Source organism: Triticum urartu, chromosome 3A (genome assembly GCF_056163025.1).
Source record: "Triticum urartu cultivar PI428250 chromosome 3A, HENAU_Tu73, whole genome shotgun sequence".
Classification (NCBI taxonomy): Eukaryota; Viridiplantae; Streptophyta; class Magnoliopsida; order Poales; family Poaceae; genus Triticum; species Triticum urartu.
Window position 1 is genome coordinate 540086118 of NC_141875.1, and position 26471 is coordinate 540112588.

Below are 26471 nucleotides of genomic sequence, written 5' to 3' on the forward strand. Positions count from 1 at the left end.
GCGCGAGCAGCAGGGGCGCGGCCAGGAGCTAGAGGCTATGCGCGCGGGGACACGAGGGTCCAGCCATGGCAGCCACGGGTGACTGTTCACAGCAGGCGAGACCAATAGCGGGGAGTGTGTGCGCGCGCGCACGCTGTAGGCCACAGCCGGGCACGGTACAGGATGGACAGGGGAGTTCGGGAGCACGGGGCTCCTTGGCCATGGCGGACGCTGGCTTCGGCCTCGTCCAGGACGGTGCTACGGCAGAAAATCGAGCGTGGGAAGAGAGGGGAAACAAACGGCGGCTCACAGTGAGGTCAGGCATGCTTGGAGAGGTCGGGGGGCGGTGTTGCAGGTCGAGGCGGTGGCAGCGGCGATACCGACGGTGGTGGAACGAGGCGATCCAGTGGAGGAGAGCTTCCCGGCTCCAGCTGGTGGTCCAGGAGGAAGAAGCAGTGGGCGGTGCACCTTGTAGTCAAGGTCTCGGCGCTCAGGGGTTCTAGTGGCCACGGGATCGAGCGGTGCACGGTGACGACAATGTCGACGAGATGCAGAGGAGAGAACGAGTGATGGAGAGGGGAAATGGTGGGCTAGGGTTTGCGCGGAAGAGCGAGGGGGTGTAGTAGACGCCAAGAAGCAACAGATGGATGGCGCGTGGCGATCCTCATCACGGATGCGCGCCCTGCGTCCACGGCGCGAGGGTGAACATGAGGGAGAAGGAGATGTCGGCTGGGCTGGGCCGGCTCCTGTAGCGAGCAGGCCGAGTGCACAGTGTTATGTTACATATTGCCTACTTTTCTTTATTCCTAATTTCGACTCTGTTAGAGATCTATTTGTAAGAGCAAATGACTTTAGTCAAATAAGAAATTTAGCCCACAAATACTAGGTACTATACTTGGTTTGTACAAAAGTTCGAGATTTAATTGACTTCGCAGGATTTTATTTTTAAAATAAATGAGCTATATGGGGCTGTTTTGGTCCTGTTTTAAATAGGTCAGGAGCTACTAATTACCACAAAAGGTGTTTGTTCTTATTTGAAAATTACTTAGTGATTATTTTCAATACAACCAACATTTTATTTTACCTTTTGAATAATTTAATTATTTGACTTGCATTTAAATTTTGAATTGAACCGGTTTCGAATCAATGCGAGTTTAACAACAGTAATCGTGGTGATGTGGCACGTTAGCAGATGATTACTGTAGCTTAATTATCCGGGCATCACATCAACACCACCACCCCAGGTATGTTATTCCATCTTAGAGAAGCTTTACCCCAAGACATGGGTCAAATCAGCTCAACAAGATGCGAATACATCAAAATGCTTAAACGAAAAATGGTAACCCCATTTTGAGGTTATGTTATGTAGTCAATATACTCTAACATAGATGACTTTGTCGCCGACCAATTCTAGATGAAGTTCTCTAGTGTTTCTCTGAGTTCTTGCATTTGTCTCTTGCATATTTGTTCCCCTTCTTTAATAAAAAAACTTCATCTAGACTTCTTTTCTTTTTCTGTTATGTTCTGCAGTCCCTGCATCCAATTCATTGCAAATCTTTCAGTTAATTCCTTGCAAATCTTTGTGAGATCTTATTTGCCTAGTGAACTGAGATGACAATCGTTCTCTCTCTATGTTGAACTCGGACACACCGGTTTGTCACTTTCGGTCAAACCGAACCATTTCGGTGCCACCGAAGAAAACAATTCGGTGTTACCGATTTCAATGCTGAGAAGACACTTTGCCATTTGCATCATGCATATTTGCTCCAGCTCCACTCAATGATTCTTGTCCTCTACCTGCATCACATTCTATATGTTGCTTTGTCATGTGACTCAAGGACCAAACCTATTCGACTCACACTCCAGAAGATCCCTTCTTGGAAATTGATGTCAAAGGGGGAGAGAGAGATCACATCAAAGCTTAATCACATCAAAGGGGGAGTGTGCTTAACCATATCAAAGAGAGAGAGCCCCAGATGCTTGGTATTCAAGAGGAGAGAAGTCACATGTCTTTAAGAGGGGAAAGACATGTTAGTTTGTGTTATGATTTTTGTGCTCTGATTTGTTTTGCTCTGATTTTCTTTTCCCTATATTCTCCTATTTTCCAATATAAGGTTCGGGGGGAAAAAGACTTCTAAGGGAAGGAAATCTTTGAATTCATTGCATATCTTTGCCATTGGGGACATGTCTATATCCAATAGAGTACCTAGTACTCACTCACTACATGTCATACCAATCTTGGTACTCTTGTGGTTTGCTGTTCTTGCTCTGTTAAGTAGATGTTTCTGTGTTATCTAACCTTGTTTACTCAGGTTCATCTCTTCCAAAGCCAGCTCAAGACCACAAGGTAAGTATATGCATCACACTCATGTGCATGATGATCTCTTGCTAATGTATATATTGTTTGCAAGAAGGACTCATGAACATGAAGGTATATTTCCAGTATCTACACCATTTGCTCTGATGCATATAGCCAAGATACATGTAACTCATTGCTTGCTCTATCATGCTTATGCATTCACATGATCTTACATTCTATATTCACATGATTGCATACATGTAGGGGGAGCCTATGCATGTTACATGTCTTTCCAAAGCTTTACTTGCTAGTCTTCATATCTTTATCTAAAGCTTTGATGTATGTTGTCATCAATTACCAAAACGGGGGAGATTCAAAGCACAAGTGCTCCCTGGGTGATTTTGGCAATTAATTTCAACATATCTCTTGTTGGACTAATAATTCTATCTAGTATATTTCAGATAAGTTCAACAGTGGAGTGGCTTGGACAAGAGGATGTGGAACCCCTACAAAATGCGAAGGACAAAAGATTGGAAAAAGCTCAAAAGCTCAAGACTCTAGATTTTCATTTTAGTGATCCAAGATCACATTGAGTCCATAGGAAAAGCCAATACTATTAAAACGGGATGAGGTGTTGCTTAATGGCTTGCTTGCTCAAAGTGCTTAGTGATATGCTCCAAAGCCCTCAACCACTTTCTCATTTCCACATATGTCCCAAACCAAAAGTCAAACTCGGCCCCATCGATTTGATCTATCTAGCGTCACCGAGTTCACTTGACATAGCCGCTGCCAGAAACCCTAATCAGTTCGACCTCACTGATGGGATCTCGGTCTCACCAAGATGGGCTTGCAAACTCTCTGTTGCCTATTGCAATTATTTCGGTCTCACTGAGATATGCAATCGGTCCCACCAAGTTTGCTTGACCAACTCTCTGTTTTGCTTATTATCAAAATCGGTCCCACCGAGTTTGTGTAGTCGGTCAAACCGAGTTGAGGTTTTACCCTAACCCTAGCACATCGGTCCCACCGAGCTGATCATATCGGTCCCACGAAAAATCCTAGCGTTCACATTTTGAACTAAATCGGTCTGACCGAGTTTAATAATTCGGTCCCACCAAGTTTGGTAAATTGTGTGTAACGGCTAGATTTTGTGTGGAGGCTATATATACCCCTCCACCCATCCTCCATTCGTGGAGAGAGCCATCAGAACTTGCCTACACTTCCAGCATTCATTTTCTGAGAGAGAACCACCTACTCATGTGTTGAGACGAAGATATTCCATTCCAACCATTTGAATCTTGATCTCTAGCCTTCCCCAAGTTTCTTTCCACTCAAATCATCTTTCCACCAAATCCAAATCTATGAGAGAGAGTTGAGTGTTGGGGAGACTATCATTTGAAGCACAAGATCAAGGAGTTCATCATTAACACACCGTCTATTACCTTTTGGAGAGTGGTGTCTCCTAGATTGGTTAGGTGTCACTTGGGAGCCTCCATCAAGATTATGGAGTTGAACCAAGGAGTTTGTACGGGCAAGGAGACCGCCTACTTCGTGAAGATCTACCCTAGTGGGGCAAGTCCTTCGTGGGCGATGGCCATGGTGGGATAGACAATGTTGCTTCTTCGTGGACCCTTCGTGGGTGGAGCCCTCCGTGGACTCGCGCAACCGTTACCCTTTGTGGGTTGAAGTCTCCATCAACGAGGATGTATGATAGCACCACCTATCGGAACCACGCCAAAAATCTCCGTGTCTCCAATTGCGTTTGCACACTCCAATCCCATCCCTTTACTTTCTTGCAAGTTGCATGCTCTACTTTGCACTGCTCATATACTCTTGTCATGCTTGCTTGAAATGTATTGTGAATGTTTAAACTTGTGCTACAACTCCACCTTAACTTAAAGAAATTAAAAACTGCTACTTTTCTTAGTTGAGGGTCTAATCACCCCCCCTCTAGACACCTCTTCTTGATCCTACAAATGGCCCCGCTGCCGGCGGGTGGGTGCACTGGGGGCTGCGCGGGGGGAGCCCGGAGCCCGGGCCTCACCCGTGCCGCATGAAGCAAGGCGTTGCACAGAGGTAGGCCCTCTGCCGGGGAAGGCGCCGGCGAGCCCTCCCCCCCCCCCCCCCGGCGGAGGGCCTACGGCCGCCGAGGGCACCACCAGCGTACCTCTTGCCCCTTGGTCTCGTCCTAGTTTTCGGACGCCCCAACGGTGGTCGGGGGAGGCGCAGGGCGGGGCCCTCGTCAGGCGCCATGAAGCAAGGCCCCGTGCCTGTGAAGGTCTCCACTCGTGACACTCTCACGTAATAATGAGTGGGGATGTATGAGGGAGTCCTGGATTAGGGGGTCCTCGGGTGTCCGGGCTATTCGATATGGGCCGGACTAATGGGTCGTGAAGATACAAGGCGGAAGACCTTCCCCCGTGTCCGGGTAGGACTCCCCTATGCGTGGATGGCAAGATTGGTGTCCGGATATGTAATTTCCTTCCTCTACAAAACGACTCTGTACAACCCTAGGCCCCTCCGGTGTGTATATAAACCGGAGGGTTTAGTCCGTAGGGACAATGAGAATTCACATAGGCTAGACATCTAGGGTTTGGCCATTACGATCTCAAGGTAGATCAACTCTTGTAACCCCTATACCCATCAAATACAATTAAGCAGGACGTAGGGTTTTACCTCCATTAAGAGGGCCCAAACCTGGGTAAACATTGTGTCCCACTTGTCCTTGGTTACCTTAGATCCTCAGACGCATAGTTCAGGACCCCCTACCCGAGATCGGCCAGTTTTGACACCGACATTGGTGCTTTCATTGAGAGTTCCACTGTGTCGTTGGCAGAAGGTTCAATGGCTCGTTTGATCATCGACAATGATGTTGTTTCCGGGGAAACTTTCTTCCATGGTCAACATTTCTTGCTTGGCGGCTTCGCTCTGCGTGCCAATTCAACTGGTCACCTTGAACAGATTGATAGCTACACTCCTGGTCACCAGATCAGGTTCGGAAGCCTGAATTATATCGCTGATATCCGAGGAGACTTGATCTTCGAAGGATTCTCGGCCTCGACCGCCGCTCCTCATCTACATGAAGGAAGCTCGTAGGATCCACCACCAGGCCCCGTTCAAGGATCAACTATCGTTCCTTCCCTGGCCTTAGATCCAGAGCGGACCACCCTATCCGAAGATGGAAATGTGAACCCCACTAGACCCTCTCCTACTACGGAACTCCCTGCCAGAGACCCAGAGGTGACCATATTATCAGCAGGCCTGGAATCAAACAGGGCTCTCCCTGTCATCGGGAAACCGGGCTCACCTCTGGATGTTAACTCCGAACTCTTGAGGTCTGCATCCATTGAGCACGGTCAAGCGGCAATTTCCAGACCCAGCTCTGCAGGCGCTCAGTCACCCATCCAGCTATCGCTCCTAGATGAGGCTCTGGACTTAATGCGATCTCTCGCTATCATAGAAGCCTCACTTTTGAACTACGCCCAGCTTGAACAAGGGGCTGAGCACGGGGAATTTTGCGTCCCACCCGCCACCCACTTAATAGCCACTGTCGATGATTTGACCGACATGATAGACTATGCCTCTGAAGGCATCAACGGTATAGACGATGATGCCGGAGCCAAACCAGGCCAAAACCCGCCTATCACTGGGCGTTGGACGGCCACTTCTACTTACAACGTGTACATGGTGGATACCCCCGAAAAGAAGGATGACGATAGCGCTCAAGAGCCGACTGAGGACAAGCCTGTCGAGGCACCACCAAAATGCCGACGTCGGTGGTGTTGCTCATGATCACGTCGCGAAAAGGAAATCAATACCGGCACCAGAGACAATGACACTTCAGAGAATGCCGAAGACTCCGACCATCCCGTCGAGCCTGTTTTTGAGCAGGATGAGTGGGAAGATGGACAAGTCAATCTGGATGAACTTATTGAGCATGAGGATTCAGAAGATAGTAACTATCTACCGGCCTCCGAGGAGGACATCAGCCTCGGCAACGAAGATTTCATCATGCCTGAGGAACCCCTCGAGCAAGAGCGCTTCAAGCGATAGCTCATCGCCACTGTGAGGAGACTCAAAAAGAAACAGCAACAGCTTCAAGGCGAATAGGATACGCTCAATGACAGATGGACCAAGGTCCTGGCCGCCAAAGAATACGGCCTTGAGCGCCCAATAAAAGCTACTGAAAATGTAGGCTGCTACCACAATTTGATGACGAGGCCCTTGAGCCAAATCCGTCAAGATACCACCATGCTGATGAACCAGGCCGACCACCACGTGGACAAGACAAAATGACTAATTATGCCGAATACCAGCCCGCACCACCTTGCCATAGAGGCAAAGAGGTATCGGCTCCGGGATACACATATGACTTACGTCAGGAGCTGGACAATAGAGCCGGCCATACTAGATCAATCTACGGATCAAGGGGACATGCTCTGACACGAGATGACGACCATCAAGCCTGGCGTGACAATCATCACCAAGTTCGGGCCGAGAACCGAATATGGACATCATCCGAACTCCATCGTGATGTGGCCCGATATAGAGGCGTCGCACACCCCATGTGCTTTACCGATGAGGTAATGCGGCACCAATTTCCAGAGCAGTTTAAACCTGTAAACATCGAGGCATATGATGGAACTACGTATCCCACCATGTGAATTGAATATTTTCTTCTCCACATTCACATGGCTCATGGCGATGATCTCCATGCCATTAAACACCTGCCCCTAAAGCTAAAAGGACCAGCACGGCTGTAACGCCCCGAGACCGATGTGCCAGGTGTCGTGCAGTTATTCTTTGTTGTTGTGATGTCATTGCTTGCGTGTCATGCATTGCATATCATGTCATCATGTGCATTTCATTTGCATACGTGTTCGTCTCATGCATCTGAGCATTTTCCCCGTTGTCCATTTTGCAATCCGGTGCTTCGTTCTCCTCCGGTGTCCATTTCTACCATCTTCTTGTGTGTGGGGATTAAACATTTCCGGATTGGACCGAGACTTGCCAAGCGGCCTTGGTTTACTACCGGTAGACCGCCTGTCAAGTTTTGTATCATTTGGACTTCGTTTGATACTCCAACGGTTAACCGAGGGACCGAAAAGGCCAAGTGTGTATTGCAGCCCAACACCCTTCCAAGTTGGCCCAAAACCCACCTAAACCTGCTCCATCATCTAGAGCGTTCGATCACGATCGCGTGGCCGAAAACCGCACCTCATTTGGACTCTCCTAGCTCCCTCTACCTATATATATGTGTTTCCCTCCGAAAATCTCGCGCAGATCAAACCCTAAAACTCCTCCGCGCGCTGCCGGACATGTCCGGCCACGCCCGCCATCTCACTCCGGCCTATCGGAGCCCGCCACCTCAGCTCCACCGCTCCGCTCGACCACTCCACTCGCGCCACCTCAGCCCCACCACGTAAGAATGAGTTATCATCAGTCAAATGTCTTCTCCAAGATCTTCCAAATTATTTTCATCGTTGGTTCAACCTCTTCGTTTTGATTCTTCCGGAGTACCTAAACGATTCTTGGTGGTTTTTCTCGTTGTCATTCTCATCTTTTGAAGACCGAAGAAGAGTTTCTCTTTAATGTTGCTCCATTCTCTTCAAGATTCATGATTCTAGTTTGTTCCCATCCTCTCATAATTGTTTTTATCGTGAGAATTCTTTTCACCCCTCCGGAGCAATTCAAGATTCTTTTCAGTTTGTTTCTCTGGAGTCCATCATCTCAGAATTTATTCATTCTCAGCTTTCAGCTGTGGTTCTATTAATCTTACCGGTGCATCATTCAATATTCTCTAATCAGTTCGTGATCCCTTCGTTCACTTGTATCTAAATTCTCTCAAGCATCTTCATTCATTTGCTAATTCTTCCCGATGTTTCTTTATTTTTACTTCGTTCATTTTCAATTCTTACGGTGGTTCGTTAAAGAGTTTTTCTTCCTTCGTATATCATATCTATGCATTCGTGCTTTTCAAATTCTACCGGTGGTTCGTCGAAGACCTTCTCAAGTTTATGTTATATCTCTCTTGATCTTTTATGAGAATAAGTGATATGTCAAATCCGTTGATTGCCATCAATTTAAGTGGTCAAGGATAAGCATAATGTAATTCTTACTCTTGTTTCATAGAGTGAATTCAATTCCTTATTCCGGAGGTTCATCAAAATTCTTGGGTTTAATAGCTCATCTTTCTTTTCCCGGAGTTCCTAGCTCTCGAAATTACATCACCACGGAGATTCATCTAAATCATTGCAAGGAGTCAACCTTATTCTTTTCATCCTCCATTTTGATTGATCATTTCTTTTATTACCGGAGTTCTCATGAAGTTTCTACATGATGGTTCATAAAGGATTTAATTCCTTCTCGAAGCTTTCATCAACATTCTTTTCAGAGGAGCTCAAGCTTTCTTCATATTGTAATCCGGAGTGCAATTCTTTCTTCCGTATCTTTGGAGGTGGTATTATGTCATTTTGATAATTTGAGTTCATGCTTCATGATTCACACATTGTTTAGAATGAGGTATTTTAAATCCATCTATCTCTTCATTGGAGTTATCTTGGGATATATTTCACCTAAAGCCTTCCCTAAGGATTGTTGCTTTAATGGTGCTTATAAATGACCCAAGTTCTTCATTTATCCTCCCGGTGAAATAAGTTTCTTGTCTCCTTGTTCATATCAATACAATTCTTTCCCGTGAGTGGCAGGTTGTCACCTCATAATTTGAGATGTATTCCATAAGACCATATCAACCTTATTCTTTTCGTTGGTGTTTTTTTTCCAACAACTCCGTTCGACCCTTCTCCTAAAGATGCCTTCTCAAGCTCTTTTGTGGCAGAAGTTGGCATTTTCTTCTCCATCCTTCTATTCCAATTATCTATCTTCTATTCTTTTGTTTCGGAGGTATTGTCATGTTGCTCTTCTCAACCCATCATCTCTTTTGCCTAAGATCATGTTCTTTTCATGATTGTCCATTTAACCGGAGTGTCGTGTCCTCTGCTCAACCTCCTTTCTTCCTATCTAGTCTTTCATCTCTTTTCAACCGGAGTGCTGTCAGAATTCGTTCTTCCTTGTTTCTTTTTCTAACGGAGTGTTTTCAACTTCGTTCATCTCCGTCGTATTCTTTTCTCGAAATGGCTTAACCTTTTCAGGGTTCTTCGGTTTCACTCGTTTGTCAATGAAGCAACTTAGTTTTACCTCTCCTCTTTTCTCTTCCGTTTTTCCCTCCGGTGCCATTCTAGATCTCGGGACGAGATCCTCTCATAGTGGTGGAGTGTTGTAACGCCCCGAGACCGATGTGCCAGGTGTCGTGCAGTTCTTCGCTGTTTTTGCGTTGTCATTGCTTGCGTGTCATGCATTGCATATCATGTCATCATGTGCATTTCATTTGCATACGTGTTCGTCTCATGCATCTGAGCATTTTCCCCGTTGTCCGTTTTGCAATCCGGCGCTTCGTTCTCCTCCGGTGTCCATTTCTACCTTCTTCTTGTGTGTGGGAATTAAACATTTCCGGATTGGACCGAGACTTGCCAAGAGGCCTTGGTTTACTACCAGTAGACCACCTGTCAAGTTTCGTATCATTTGGACTTCGTTTGATACTCCAACGGTTAACCGAGGGACCGAAAAGGCCTTGTGTGTATTGCAGCCCAACACCCTTCGAAGTTGGCCCAAAACCCACCTAAACCTGCTCCATCATCTAGAGCGTTCGATCACAATCGCGTGGCCGAAAACCGCACCTCATTTGGACTCTCCTAGCTCCCTCTGCCTATATATATATGTGTTTCCCTCCGAAAATCTCGCGCAGATCAAACCCTAAAACTCCTCCGCGCGCCGCCGGACATGTCCGGCCACGCCCGCCACCTCACTCCGGCCTATCGGAGCCCGCCACCTCAGCTCCACCGCTCCGCTCGACCACTCCCCTCACGCCACCTCAGCCCCGCCTCCCTCTCTCTCCTCACCGCGCCGCCGCCGGCCCGCGGGGCTCGAGGCAGGCCCGCGCGGGCCCAGATCCCGCCACCGCCCAGCGCGCCTCCCCCTGCCGCGCGCCGCCCGAGTCCCCGCCGCCTTCGCCGCTCTCCCCGCCGCCGGCGAGCTGCCGCCCGCCGGCGACCGGCGCCTCGCCGGGACACCACCGCGCCGCCCCGAATCGCCACTGGCCGCCGCCCTCACCACACCACCTCGACACCAGCGCCATGACTCCGGCGAGCCCTGCGGCGCCCCGGCCGGCCGGACTCGGCCATCCCCACCGCCGCACGCCTACTCCGGCGATCTCCTCCAAGTCCGGCCATCTCCATCGTCTCCGGCGAGATCCCGTGGATCAGGATCAGATCCACCACTCCCCAACCAAACACCCATCTCAGATCTGCACCGCTCCATCCCGGATCCGTCCCGTCCTGGGTTGACTTTTCGCGAGGGTATAATTTTCTACTAAGTTCCCGTATTTTCAGATTCATGTGCCCATATTCATCGCATCGTAACTTTGCATCCGTAGCTCCGATTCATGCATATAGCATATCAAAATGTTCATCTCAGAGAGTACATCATTTCATTCCATTGCATCATTTTCATTTGAGCTCATCTTGATGCCCGAAATACTGTTAGAAGAGGGCTACTTGAGTTAATTGTCAGATCTGCTACTCTGTTTAGGTTTTTGCCATTTTTTCCATGATCAATGTGTGCATGCTATGCCCTGATGCTCTACATGTGTTTTGTTAAGGGTTTTGTCATCTTTCCAGAGGTGCAACCCATGTATTTTTGTGATGTGTGTGGGGACTTTTGCAAGCTTGCAAAGTGGTGCACTTGCTAATTCTGTTTTCAGGGACTTAGTAATTTCACTAAGTCCTGGAGCTGTTTATCTCATGATGTCGTATGTTCATGTTGTTTCCTAGTGATCCGTGCCTCTTTTGGAGGATGATCAGTAAGGATGTTTTGTTAATATTGTAGTGCTCTATCCATCCATGTCTTTGTTTGCAATTATGGAGCACCCTAGTTTGAGTCAATCAAGCTCTACTTTTGCTACTTTGTGAATTTGGGCAGATTGTCAACTTGTTTGCAATTTTGCCGATGATGTCGTAGTTGATCCGTGCATGCTATGCTATTGATCTTGCCATGTCTAGCTTGAATTTTGTGCCTTCTTGATGGATGTATGCTTGTCTTGCCATGACTTGCACCGTAGTGAGTGCATCGAGCTCGTAAACATGCCTTCGTGAGTTATGTTTCAGCATGTCCCAGTTTTCACCAAGTCTGAAAACTGATTATGTTTTGCTATGTTCACATGCTTGCAATTGTATTTTCTGATCCCTTTTGGCTCAAGGTCACTAAGGGACTTTTGTTAAGCTCTTTGAGTAGCTCCATGCCATGCTTTACTTTGCCATGTTCAGGTCCTGTAGTATGTAGCTTTGTTGCTCCGAAGAGGGCTACCTGATCTGAAATTCCAGACAAGTGTTAATTTCACTAAGTCTGAGATCTGTTTGCCATATGCATTTTTGCCATGCTTGTTTGAACCTGTTAATGGATGAATTGGCCGTAGCTCAGTGCTAGACTTTTGTTAAGCATCTTGAATGCATCCCTGCCATGTATTTTGTTGCCATGCTTGAGTGATGTAGCATGTTCATCTCATTGCATTTAGATGGCCACTTGCTGTAAATCGCAGACCGGTGTCATATTTGAATCGCTTGCCTTTTCCAAACTGTAACTCCGATTCCGGTGTTCTTTATATCGTTTTCAAGCGAATTTCATCTAAACTTTCTAGTAGCACACTTGGATTTCCATGTTGAGGCCAGGTTCATGCATTCCTTGTCCAATCATGCATATGCATCGCATACCGCATCCCGCATATCATACCATGTTCATGTGTTGGTTGTTTACTATGTTGTGCTTCTTTCCAGTGCTTGCTTCTTCGGGTTGGTTCCGGTAACGTCGCGTTTGTGAGAACCTGTTCGACTACGTCCGTTTGTCTTCTTCATGGACTCGTTCTTCTTCCTTGCGGGATTTCAGGCAAGATGATCATACCCTCGAAATCACTTCTATCTTTGCTTGCTTAGTTGCTCGCTCTTTTGCTATGCCTATGCTGCGATGCCTACCACTTTCTTATCATGCCTCCTATATTGATGAACCAAGCCTCTAACCCACCTTGTCCTAGCAAACCATTGATTGTCTATGTTACCGCTTTGCTCAGCCCCTCTTATAGCGTTGTTAGTTGCAGGTGAAGATTGAAGTTTGTTCCTTGTTGGAACATGGAGATGTTGTTCCTTGTTGGAACATGTTTACTTGTTGGGATATCACTATATATCTTATTTAATTGATGCATCTATATACTTGGTAAAGGGTGGAAGGCTCGGCCCTATGCCTGGTGTTTTGTTCCACTCTTGCCGCCCTAGTTTCCGTCATATCGGTGTTATGTTCCCGGATTTTGTGTCCCTTACGCGGTTGGGCTATAATGGGAACCCCTTGACAGTTCGCCTTAAGTAAAGCTCCTCCAGCAATGCCCAACCTTGGTTTTACCATTTGCACTAACAACCTACCACCTTCCCTTGGGTTTTCGCGAGGCCGAGGGTCATCTATATTCTAACCCCCCCCCCAGGCCAGTGCTCCTCTAAGTGTTGGTCCGAACTAGAGTCCTGTGCAGCGCCCCCTCGGGGAAACTTGAGGTTTTGTTTTAGTTGTATGGAGAGCTCATTTGAGTGTGCCCTGAGAAAGATATGTGCAGCTCCTATCGGGATTTGTCGGCACATTCGGGCGGTGTTGCTGGTTTAGTTTTACCCTGTCGAAATGTCTTGGTGTACCAGGATACCGAGTCTGATCGGAATGTCTCGGGAGGAGGTCTATTCCTTCGTTGACCGTGAGAGCTTGTGATGGGCTAAGTTGGGACACCCCTGCAGGGATTTGAACATTCGAAAGCCGTGCCCGCGGTTATGGGCAGATGGGAATTTGTTAGCGTCCGGTTGTAGAAAACCTAAGGTAGACCTTAATTAAAATGAATCAACCGCGTGTGTAACCTTGATGGTCTCTTTCCGGCGGTGTCCAGGAAGTGAACATGGTGTTGGAGTTATGCTTGACGTAGGTTGTTATAGGATCACTTCTTGATCATACTTTTATCGACCATGCTTTGCTTTCTCTTCTCGCTCTCAGTTGCGTATGTTAGCCACCATATATGCTAGTCGCTTGCTGCAGCTCCACCTCATACCTTTACCTTACCCATAAGCTTAAATATTCTTGATCGCGAGGGTGCGAGATTGCTGAGTCCCTGTGGCTCACAGATACTTCCAAAACCAGCTTGAAGGTGCCGATGAGTCCGTGCAGATGATGCAACCAAGCTCAGGAGGAGCTCGATGAAGATCTTGTCCTTTGTGTTGTTTTCGTTCTAGTTGATCAGTAGTGGAGCCCAGTTGGGGTCGATCGGGGACCTTTGTCGCATTTGGGGTTTTTCTTTTGTTTTGGGTTCCGTAGTCGGACCTTGATTGTATCTGGATGATGTAATGCTTTATTCATATAATTGTGTGAAGTGGCGATTGTAAGCCAACTATGTAATCTCTTTCCCTTATTATATTACATGGGTTGTGTGAAGATTACCTCACTTACGACATATGCCTTCAATGCGATTATGCCTCTAAGTCGTGCCTCGACACGTGGGAGATATAGTCGCATCGAGGGTGTTACAAGTTGGTAATCAGAGCCTTCCCCGACCTTAGGAGCCCCATTGCTTGATCGTTATTAGCGGCCGAGTTGTGTCTAGAAAAATGTTTTGAGTCAATTAGGAATTATATATCGGAGAGTTTAGGAATTCTTTTTACTTCCCAGTCTCCTCATCGCTCTGGTAAGGCATCCTGACGTAGAGTTTTGACTCTTCTCTTCTCAAATTTCACTAAAAAAAAATTTAGGATCACGCGGGTATCTTGGAATCATTCCGATGGTTTTATGATGAGAACATTGTCTTGGTGCCTCCTGTCAGGGGTTTAGTGGAAGTGTCCCGGGGAGTTGAGCTCTGAGGTGTTGTCATCATAATTTTATCGTTGCAGTTCAGGAATACCTGAGTTTAGTACGCCGACATCAAAAATCTCTTTTATGCAGTTCGTTGGTGAGATAACCTCGACGCCACCCAGTACTGGGGTGGGAGTTCGGGAGTATCGCCATAACTCGTATAACGGATGCTTTTCGAAGGTTGAGGTAGATGATTTCCGAAGGTTTCTTGGTTATGTGTTGAAGGATGGATACAGCTGGATGTAGGATTTGCTAGTTTGGGTGAGATATTAAGCTTCCCCTATATCCCCAACACCTGACTGCATAACCGGAAAAGTTCGGGAGTTTCATAGGTGGGAATTCAAGTAGCTCTTAGGATATCTTTCCGATAGATGTATGATATGAAATTGGGGTTCGATGTCTAGTGGTCCGCCTATTCACGGTCGGTTTTACAGTGGTCTCGTTGTGTCTTAAAGAATCCTTGGCTATGCCGACTCGGGGACGCTTCGTATGTCATGTGCACTGCCTTGCACATGATGGTGCTGTACGATCGAGCCCGTGTAGGCCCCACCACGAAAACTTCGGACGAAATCTCTATCATATGTTTGTTCCGGCTTATTCCGCAAGCCAATCCTTTGTGTTGTTTTTGAGTTGTGGTATTCGAGTTGCTTCGAAGTCAAATGTTGATTCCATACCTTCCCCAAATGGTGTTCTCATACTCCATTATGAATACCAATCCTTCTTGATCATCAAGATTGTTTTTGTCAATCCTTTTTAACCGGCGTGTTTTCTCTTCAAGTAGATCCGAACATTTCAACATCCGCAAGATCCAATCTCAGCTTTCTCAACGGTGTTCGTTCATCCATCCCAAGTTGTCTTTGTTTTCCCACCCTCCCACCCTTGTTTCTCCTAGGACTCGGATTTCTTTATCGAGTATCCATCTTATTGATGTGAAGTCTCTCCATTCTTCTCCAACAATGTTTTTACCCGGTGTTTCTCATGAAGATGCTCTACCCGTTCGTCATTCTTCATGCTTTTCATCTCCGGTGGTTTCAAGTCAAGCTTTGTTGATCATATCCTTTCCTCATTTCAATGTTTTCTCATGCCGGTGCAATTCATATTCATTCACTTCTCGCTATTTAATTGTTCCGGAGTGCTCAAGATATCTCGAAGATTCGTGTTTCCACTCTGCATTCGTTCAAGCTCTTTCGAGGTTGTTATCTCATTCAAGTCATTTAATTCAACCGGTGCAACCTCTCTTTTAAATCATTTCAACGGTGCTTCTTTTGAGTGGGCCCTAACCCACAGGTCTTTTCCAGGATCTCACCTGACTCTTCTTATTTTCCCGGAGCTATCCTAAATTCCTTTTAAAGTTTGACGTAAGAATGAGTTATCATCAGTCAAATGTCTTCTCCAAGATCTTCCAAATTCTTTTCATCATTGGTTCAACCTCTTCGTTTTGATTCTTCTGGAGTACCTAAACGATTCTTGGTGGTGTTTCTCGTTGTCATTCTCATCTTTTGAAGACCGAAGAAGAGTTTCTCTTTAATCTTGCTCCATTCTCTTCAAGATTCGTGATTCTAGTTTGTTCCCATCCTCTCGTAATTGTTTTTATCGTGAGAATTCTTTTCACCCATCCGGAGCAATTCAAGATTCTTTTCAGTTTGTTTCTCCGGAGTCCATCATCTCAGAATTTATTCATTCTCAGCTTTCAGCTATGGTTCTCTAAATCTTACCAGTGCATCATTCAATATTCTCTAATCAGTTCGTGATCCCTTCGTTCACTTGTATCTAAATTCTCTCAAGCATCTTCATTCATTTGCTAATTCTTCCCGATGTTTCTTTATTTTTACTTCGTTCATTTTCAATTCTTATGGTGGTTCGTTAAAGAGTTTTTCTTCCTTCGTATATCATATCTATGCATTCGTGCTATTCAAATTCTACCGGTGGTTCGTCGAAGACCTTCTCAAGTTTATGTTATATATCTCTTGATCTTTTATGAGAATAAGTGATATGTCAAATCCGTTGATTGTCATCAATTTAAGTGGTCAAGGATAAGCATAATGTAATTCTTACTCTTGTTTCATAGAGTGAATTCAATTCCTTATTCCGGAGGTTCATCAAAATTCTTGGGTTTAATAGCTCATCTTTCTTTTCCCGGAGTTCCTAGCTCTCGAAATTACATCACCACGGAGATTCATCTAAATCATTGCAAGGAGTCAACCTTATTCTTTTCATCCTCCATTTTGATTGATCATTTCTTTTATTACCGGAGTTCTCATGAAGTTTCTACATGATGGTTCATAAAGGATTTAATTCCTTCTCGAAGCTTTCATCAACATTCTTTTCAGAGGAGCTCAAGCTTTCTTCATACTGTAATCCGAAGTGCAATTCTTTCTTCCGTATCTTTGGAGGTGGTATTATGTCATTTTGATAATTTGAGTTCATGCTTCATGATTCACACATTGTTTAGAATGAGGTATTTTAAATCCATCTATCTCTTCATTGGAGTTATCTTGGGGTATATTTCACCTAAAGCCTTCCCTAAGGATTGTTGCTTTAATGGTGCTTATAAATGACCCAAGTTCTTCATTTATCCTCCCGGTGAAATAAGTTTCTTGTCTCCTTGTTCATATCAATACAATTCTTTCCCGTGAGTGGCAGGTTGTCACCTCATAATTTGAGATGTATTCCATAAGACCATATCAACCTTATTCTTTTCGTTGGTGTTTTTTTTCCAACAACTCCGTTCAACCCTTCTCCTAAAGATGCCTTCTCAAGCTCTTTTGTGGCAGAAGTTGGCATTTTCTTCTCCATCCTTCTATTCCAATTATCTATCTTCTATTCTTTTGTTTCGGAGGTATTGTGATGTTGCTCTTCTCAACCCATCATCTCTTTTGCCTAAGATCATGTTCTTTTCATGATTTTCCATTTAACCAGAGTGTCGTGTCGTGTCCTCTGCTCAAGCTCCTTTCTTCCTATCTAGTCTTTCATCTCTTTTCAACCGGAGTGCTGTCAGAATTCGTTCTTCCTTGTTTCTTTTTCTAACGGAGTGTTTTCAACTTCGTTCATCTCCGTCGTATTCTTTTCTCGAAATGGCTTAACCTTTTCAGGGTTCTTCGGTTTCACTCGTTTGTCAATGAAGCAACTTAGTTTTACCTCTCCTCTTTTCCCTTCCGTTTTTCCCTCCGGTGCCATTCTAGATCTCGGGACAAGATCCTCTCATTGTGGTGGAGTGTTGTAACGCCCCGAGACCGATGTGCCAGGTGTCGTGCAGTTATTCGCTGTTGTTGCGTTGTCATTGCTTGCGTGTCATGCATTGCATATCATGTCATCATGTGCACTTCATTTGCATACGTGTTCGTCTCATGCATCTGAGCATTTTCCCCGTTGTCCGTTTTGCAATCCGGCGCTTCGTTCTCCTCCGGTGTCCATTTCTACCTTCTTCTTGTGTGTGGGAATTAAACATTTCCGGATTGGACCGAGACTTGCCAAGAGGCCTTGGTTTACTACCGGTAGACCACCTGTCAAGTTTCGTATCATTTGGACTTCGTTTGATACTCCAACGGTTAACCGAGGGACCGAAAAGGCCTTGTGTGTATTGCAGCCCAACACCCTTCGAAGTTAGCCCAAAACCCACCTAAACCTGCTCCATCATCTAGAGCATTCGATCACGATCGCGTGGCCGAAAACCGCACCTCATTTGGACTCTCCTAGCTCCCTCTACCTATATATATGTGTTTCCCTCCGAAAATCACGCGCAGATCAAACCCTAAAACTCCTCCGCGCGCCGCCGGACATGTCCGGCCACGCCCGCCACCTCACTCCGGCCTATCGGAGCCCGCCACCTCAGCTCCACTGCTCCGCTCGACCACTCCCCTCGCGCCACCTCAGCCCCGCCTCCCTCTCTCTCCTCACCGCGCCGCCGCCGGCCCGCGGGGCCCGAGGCAGGCCCGCGCGAGCCCAGATCCCGTCGCCACCCAGCGCGCCTCTCCCTGCCGCGCGCCGCCCGAGTCCCCGCCGCCTTCGCGGCTCTCCCCGCCGCCGGCGAGCTCCCTCGCCGCCTCGTGCCGCCCGCCGGCGACCGGTGCCTCGCCGGGACACCACCGCGCTGCCCCGAATCGCCACCGGCCGCCGCCCTCGCCACACCACCTCGAAGCCGGCGCCATGACTCCGGCGAGCCCTGCGGCGCCCCGGCCGGCCGGACTCGGCCATCCCCACCGCCGCACGCCTACTCCGGCGATCTCCTCCAAGTTCGGCCATCTCCATCGTCTCCGGCGAGATCCCGTCGATCGGGATCAGATCCACCACTCCCCGAACTAAACACCCGTCTCAGATCTGCACCGCTCCGTCCCGGATCCGTCCCGTCCTGGGTTGACTTTTCGCGAGGGTATAATTTTCTACTAAGTCCCCGTATTTTCAGATTCATGTGCCCATCTTCATCGCATCGTAACTTTGCATCCGTAGCTCCGATTCATGCATATAGCATATCAAAATGTTCATCTCAGAGAGTAAATCATTTAATTCCATTGCATCATTTTCATTTGAGCTCATATTGATGCCCGAAATGCTGTTAGAAGAGGGCTACTTGAGTTAATTGTCAGATCTGCTACTCCGTTTAGGTTTTTGTCATTTTTGCCATGATTAATGTGTGCATGCTATGCCCTGATGCTCTACATGTGTTTTGTTAAGGGTTTTGTCATCTTTCCAGAGGTGAAACCCATGTATTTTTGTGATGTGCGTGGGGACTTGTGCAAGCTTGCAAAGTGGTGCACTTGCTAATTCTGTTTTCAGGGACTTAGTAATTTCACTAAGTCCTGGAGCTGTTTATCTCATGATGTCGTATGTTCATGTTGTTTCCTAGTGATCCGTGCCTCTTTTGGAGGATGATCAATAAGGATGTTTTGTTAATATTGTAGTGCTCTATCCAGCCATATCTTTGTTTGCAATTATGGAGCAACCTAGCTTGAGTCAATCAAGCTCTACTTTTGCTACTTTGTGAATCTGGGCAGATTGTCAACTTGTTTGCAATTTTGCCGATGATGTTGTAGTTGATCCGTGCATGCTATGCTATTGATCTTTCCATGTCTAGCTTGAATTTTGTGCCTTCTTGATGGATGTATGCTTGTCTTGCCATGACTTGCACCGTAGTGAGTGCATCAAGCTCGTAAACATGCCTTCGTGAGTTATGTTTCAGCATGTCCCAGTTTTCACCAAGTCTGAAAGCTGATTATGTTTTGCTATGTTCACATGCTTGCAATTGTATTTTCTGATCCCTTTTGGCTCAAGGTCACTAAGGGACTTTTGTTAAGCTCTTTGAGTAGCTCCATGCCATGCTTTACTTTGCCATGTTCAGGTCCTGTAGTATGTAGTTTTGTTGCTCCGAAGAGGGCTACCTGATCTGAAATTCCAGACAAGTGTTAATTTCACTAAGTCTGAGATCTGTTTGCCATATGCATTTTTGCCATGCTTGTTTGAACCTGTTAATGGATGAATTGGCCGTAGCTCAGTGCTAGACTTTTGTTAAGCATCTTGAATGCATCCCTTCCATGTATTTTGTTGCCATGCTTGAGTGCTGTAGCATGTTCATCTCATTGCATTTAGATGGCCACTTGTTGTAAATCGCAGACCGGTGTCATATTTGAATCGCTTGCCTTTTCCAAATCGTAACTCCGATTCCGGTGTTCTTCATATCGTTTTCAAGCGATTTCATCTCAACTTTCCAGTTGCACACATGGATTTCCAAGGTGAGGCCAGGTTCATGCATTCCTTGTCCAATCATGCATATGCATCGCATACCGCATCCCGCATATCATACCATGTTCATGTGTTGGTTGTTTACTATGTTGTGCTTCTTTCCGGTGCTTGCTTCTTTGGGTTGGTTCTGGTAACGTCGCGTTTGTGAGGACCCGTTCGACTACGTCCTTTTGTCTTCTTCATGGACTCGTTCTTTTTCCTTGCGGGATTTCAGGCAAGATGATCATACCCTCAAAATCACTTCTATCTTTGCTTGCTTAGTTGCTCGCTCTTTTGCTATGCCTATACTGCGATGCCTACCACTTGCTTATCATGCCTCCTATATTGATGAACCAAGCCTCTAACCCACCTTGTCCTAGCAAACCGTTGATTGGCTATGTTACCGCTTTGCTCAGCCCCTCTTATAGCGTTGTTAGTTGCAGGTGAAGATTGAAGTTTGTTCCTTGTTGGAACATGGAGCTGTTGTTCCTTGTTGGAACATGTTTACTTGTTGGGATATCACTATATATCTTATTTAATTGATGCATCTATATACTTGGTAAAGGGTGGAAGGCTCGGCCCTATGCCTGGTGTTTTGTTCCACTCTTGCCGCCCTAGTTTCCGTCATATCGGTGTTATGTTCCCGGATTTTGCGTCCCTTACGCGGTTGGGCTATAATGGGAACCCCTTGACAGTTCGCCTTAAGTAAAGCTCCTCCAGCAATGCCCAACCTTGGTTTTACCATTTGCACTAACAACCTACCACCTTCCCTTGGGTTTTCGCGAGCCCGAGGGTCATCTTTATTCTAACCCCCCCCCCCCCGGGGCCAGTGCTCCTATGAGTGTTGGTCCGAACTAGAGTCCTGTGCAGCGCCCCCTCGGGGAAACTCGAGGTTTGGTTTTAGTTGTATGGAGAGCTCATCTGAGTGTGCCCTGAGAAAGAGATATGTGCAGCTCCTATCGGGATTTGTCGGCACATTCGGGCGGTGTTGCTGGTTTAGTTTTACCCTGTCGAAATGTCTTGCTGTACCGGGATACCGAGTCTGATCGGAATGTCTCGGGAGGAGGTCTATTCCTTCGTTGACCGTGAGAGCTTGTGATGGGCTAAGTTGGGACACCCCTGCAGGGATTTGAACTTTTGAAAGCCGTGCCCGCGGTTATGGGCAGATGGGAATTTGTTAACGTCCGGTTGTAGAAAACCTAAAGTAGACCTTAATTAAAATGAATCAACCGCGTGTGTAACCGTGATGGTCTCTTTCCGGCGGATTCCGGGAAGTGAACACGGTGTTGGAGTTATGCTTGACGTAGGTCGTTATAGGATCACTTCTTGATCATACTTTTATCGACTGTGCTTTGCCTTCTCTTCTCGCTCTCAGTTGCGTATGTTAGCCACCATATATGCTAGTCGCTTGCTGCAGCTCCACCTCATACCTTTACCTTACCCATAAGCTTAAATAGTCTTGATCGCGAGGGTGCGAGATTGCTGAGTCCCTGTGGCTCACAGATACTTCCAAAACCATCTTGCAGGTGCCGATGAGTCCGTGCAGATGATGCAACCAAGCTCAGGAGGAGCTCGATGAAGATCTTGTCCTTTGTGTTGTTTTCGTTCTAGTTGATCAGTAGTGGAGCCCAGTTGGGGTCGATCGGGGACCTTTGTCGCATTTGGGGTTTTTCTTTTGTTTTGGGTTCCGTAGTCGGACCTTGATTGTATCTGAATGATGTAATGCTTTATTCATATAATGGTGTGAAGTGGCGATTGTAAGCCAACTATGTAATCTCTTTCCCTTATTATATTACATGGATTGTGTGAAGATTACCTCACTTGCGACATATGCCTTCAATGCGATTATGCCTCTAAGTCGTGCCTCGACACGTGGGAGATATAGTCGCATCGAGGGTGTTACAACGGCACTGGTTGAATAGCCTCCCAGAGAACTCTATTGGTAGCTAGGAAGACTTGGAGGATGCTTTTCGAGACAACTTCCAAGGTACTTATGTCTGGCCACCGGACGCTAATGACCTTAGTCACATAGTCCGGCAACCCGGAGAGTCAGCCCGCAAACTCTGGAATCGATTCTTAATTAAAAAGAACCAAATCGTCGACTGTCCGGACACCGAAGCCTTAGCGGCCTTTAAACATAGCGTCTGTGACGAATGGCTCGCCCGACACCTTGGTCAGGAAAAGCCAAAGACTATGGCAGCTCTTACTGCACTTATGACCCGCTTCTGCGCGGGCGAAGATAGATGGTTGGCTCATAGAAGCAACAGTACCAGCCACCCTGGCACCTCTAAAGCCAGGGATGGCAACAGAAGGCCATGACATAACAAAAACAAGCGTCAGAACAACAACGAAGAAACTGAAGATATGACGGTCAACGCCAGATTTAGTGGCTCCAAACCCGGTCAGCGGAAGAAGCCATTCAAAGGAAATAGAGACGGTCCATCTAATTTGGGTAAGATACTAGACAGGCCTTGCCAGATTCGTGGCACCCCCGACAAGCCTGCCAACCACTCCAACAGAAACTGTTGGGTTTTCAAACAGATTGGTAAGTTAAATACCGAACACAAGGGGAAAGGGCCTCAAAGCAAGGACGATGATGAGCCCCGTCCACCAAACACAGGGGGACAGAAGAAATTTCCCCCCGAGGTGAAAACAGTGAACATGATATATGTCATGCATATCCCCAAGAGGGAGCGCAAGAGCACACTAAGGGACGTCTACGCCATACAACCTGTCACCCCAAAATTCAACCGATGGTCGGCTTGTCCGATCACCTTCGATCGCAGGGACCACCCAACTAGTATTTGTCATGGAGGTTCAGCGGCCCTAGTACTCGACCCAATCATTGATGGATACTATCTCACTCGAGTCCTTATGGACGGCGGCAGCAGTCTTAACCTGATTTATCAAGACACAATCCGTAAGATGGGTATTGACCCGTCAAGAATCAAGCCCAGTAACACTACCTTTAAAGGAGTGATTTCCGACGTAGATGCCTGCTGCATGGGCTCCTTAACATTGGAAGTAGTCTTCGGTTCGCCGGATAACTTCCAAAGCGAAGACCTGATCTTCGACATTGTCCCTTTTCGCAGTGGTTATCACGCGCTACTCGAGCGAACTGCTTTCGCCCGTTTCAATGCAGACCCACACTATGCTTACTTAAAGCTCAAGATGCCTGGACCGCGCGGTGTTATCACAGTCAATGGAAATATGGAGCGCTCCCTCCGTACTGAGGAGACACCACGTCCCTTGCAGCCGAGGTACAAAACGGCCTCATCAAGCCGAACAATTCACTGGTCATTAAGACCCCTGACAGTGCCAAGCGAGTCCGGTCCACTCTGCAGAACAATAGCTTGGTGGATCCAGAGCTTGAATAGCAGTTTCGCCTCCGCCGATCGCCCCATAAAACCGCGGCATACGTACCACGCATGCATAATTACGCACTTAAAATACCTTGGGCAGCGACAGAGGCACACTGCGGAAAAGGTCTATAGTGCGTCTTGACCCTATTTGGACCTTAACTTTTTTCTCCTTCTTTCTTTTTTCTTCCTCTCTCATACTACAGGTTCATTAAAAACCTACCTACGCTACGGTCGTGCAAGGGCTCTTTTTCAGGCCCCCTTTCGTATAGACGACCATCGACTTCTCCTCTCAAAGGATTTTTCACCAAGGAGAAATGACGCAGACATGCGGCAGGGCACCATTGGGATCTTCAAGAATACCTTTTCTTTTAGACCCTATATAAAGCTTCCCCTTGTGTACAAATTCTTGGCATGTAAAATAGCCTTGATGTTCATGGCATTATCTATAATAGCATGTCTTGACTTATTAATCAAGGTATAAAGGAAACAGTTGATCGCCAACTTCTGTTCGGTATTGATACGTCTCCATCGTCGCCGGCGACCTCCCTCCGGCCGCCGTCGTCCTCTCCGGTGAGATCCGGTGGATCGGGACGAGATCCACCGGGATCTCATCCAAACGCAGCCCCGCGCCGCCCGGATCCCTCCGTCCCGGGATATCCTCGTCCCGTTGACTTTTTGCACAGGGTAAAATTCGTCTAAGTCCCAGAATTTTTAGTTCATATGCTCCTGTTCGAGGCCCCGTAACTTTGCATCAGTAGCTCCGATTTGGGCTTATAGAATATCAAAATGTTCATCTCAGAGAGTACATCATTTCATTCCATTGCATCATTTTCATTTGAGCTCATCTTGATGCCCGAAATGCTGTTAGAAGAGGGCTATATGATCTGAAATTCCAGACAAGTGTTAATTTCACTAAGTCTGAGATCTGTTTTACCATTTGCGTTTTTTCCATGCTTGTTTGAACCTGTTAATGGATGAATTGGCCGTAGCTCAGTGCTAGACTTTTGTTAAGCATCTTGTGTGCATCCCTGCCATGTATTTTGTTGTCATGTTTGGTTGCTTTAGCATGTTCATCTCATTGCATTTAGATGCCTACTTGCTGTAAATCGCAGACCGGTGTCATTTTTGAACCGCTTGCCATTTCCAAACCGTAACTCCGAATCCGGCGTTCTTTATATCGTTTTCAAGCGATTTCATCTCATCTTTCCAGTGGCACCCTTGGAATTCCAAGTTGAGGCCAGGTTCATGCATTTCCTGTCATATCTTGTAATTTGCATCCCGCATCGCATCCCGGATAGCATATCATCGTTGCATCGTCTTGTTTGATCCTTGCACGTGGTTGATTGTATCCTTGTTGCTTGTTTGTCTTGTTTGGGTAGAGCCAGGAGACGAGTACGCTACTGAGGAGCCCGTTGAGTTTGCGTTTGAGGATCCAGTCAACTCTGACAACTGTGCAGGCAAGATGATTATACCCTCGAAATCACTACTATCTTTGCTATGCTAGTTTGCTCGCTCTTTTGCTATGCCATTGCTACGATGCCTACCACTTGCTTGCCAGCCTCCTAAATTGCCATGTCAAACCTCTAACCCACCATTGTCCTAGCAAACCGTTGATTGGCTATGTTACCGCTTTGCTCAGCCCCTCTTATAGCGTTGCTAGTTGCAGGTGAAGATTGGAGGCCGTTCCTTGTTGGAACATTTATTTACTTGTTGGGATATCATTATATTGCCATGTTATCTTAATGCATCTATATACTTGGTAAAGGGTGGAAGGCTCGGCCTCTCGCCTAGTGTTTTGTTCCACTCTTGCCGCCCTAGTTTCCATCATATCGGTGTTATGTTCCCGGATTTTGCGTTCCTTACGCGGTTGGGTTATAATGGGAACCCCTTGATAGTTCGCCTTGATTAAAGCTTTTCCAGCAATGCCCAACCTTGGTTTACCATTTGCCACCTAGCCTTTTCTTTCCCTTGGGTTCTGCAGACTCAAGGGTCATCTTATTTTAACCCCCCCCGGGACAGTGCTCCTCTGAGTGTTGGTCCACCTGTCAGCTGCCGGTGGCCACCAGGGGCAACTCTGGGCTGTCCTACCCGTACCTAAGACAATCCGAGTGTGCCCTGAGAAAGAGATATGTGCAGCTCCTATCAGGATTTGTCGGCACATTCGGGTGGTGTTGCTGGTCTTGTTTTAACCTGTCGAAGTGTCTTCAGTTCCCGAGATACCGAGTCTGATCGGAACGTCTTGGGAGGAGGTCTATTCCTTCGTTGACCGTGACAGCTTGTCATGGGCTAAGTTGGGACTCCCCTGCAGGGATTGAACTTTCGAAACCCGTGCCCGCGGTTATGGGCAGATGGGAATTTGTTAATGTCCAGTTGTAGATAACTTGAACCTTAACTTAATTAAAATGAATCAACTGAGTGTGTTACCGTGATGGCCTCTTCTTGGCGGAGTCCGGGAAGTGGACACGGTGTTGGAGTAATGTTTGCGCAGGTTGTTCTCTAGTTTCTCGCTCGTGTTTTTCCTCCTCTTCTCGCTCTCTTTTGCGAATAAGTTAGCCACCATATTTGCTAGACGCTTGCTGCAGCTCCACTCATATTTAACCCCTTGCCATTCCTATAAGCTTAAATAGTCTTGATCGCGAGGGTGGGAGATTGCTGAGTCCCTGTGGCTCACAGATTACTATTACACCAGATGCAGGGCCTGATGATTCCACTCCAGGAGACGCGTATGAGCTCAAGTGGGAGTTCGACGAAGACTCTCAAGGTTACTATGTTTCCTTTCCTGATGATCAGTAGTGGTGCCCAGTTGGGGGTGATTGGGACCGTGTCGCATGTTGGGTTCTCTTTTATTTTGGCGCCGTAGTCGGGCCATGAGTGTTTGTATGATGTAATGTTATTTATGTACTTGATTGACATGGCGAGTGTAAGCCAACTATGTTATCTCCCCTTTTATTATTATTACATGGGATGTTGTGAAGATTGCCTAACTTGCGACATATGCCTTCAATGCGATTATGTCTCTAAGTCGTGCCTCGACACGTGGGAGCTATAGTCGCATCAAGGGTGTAACACCCAGGATGTAGCTTTCCCAATTTGTACTCCAACTCTTGCCGTTTCCGGCGTTAAGTTATATTTATTTC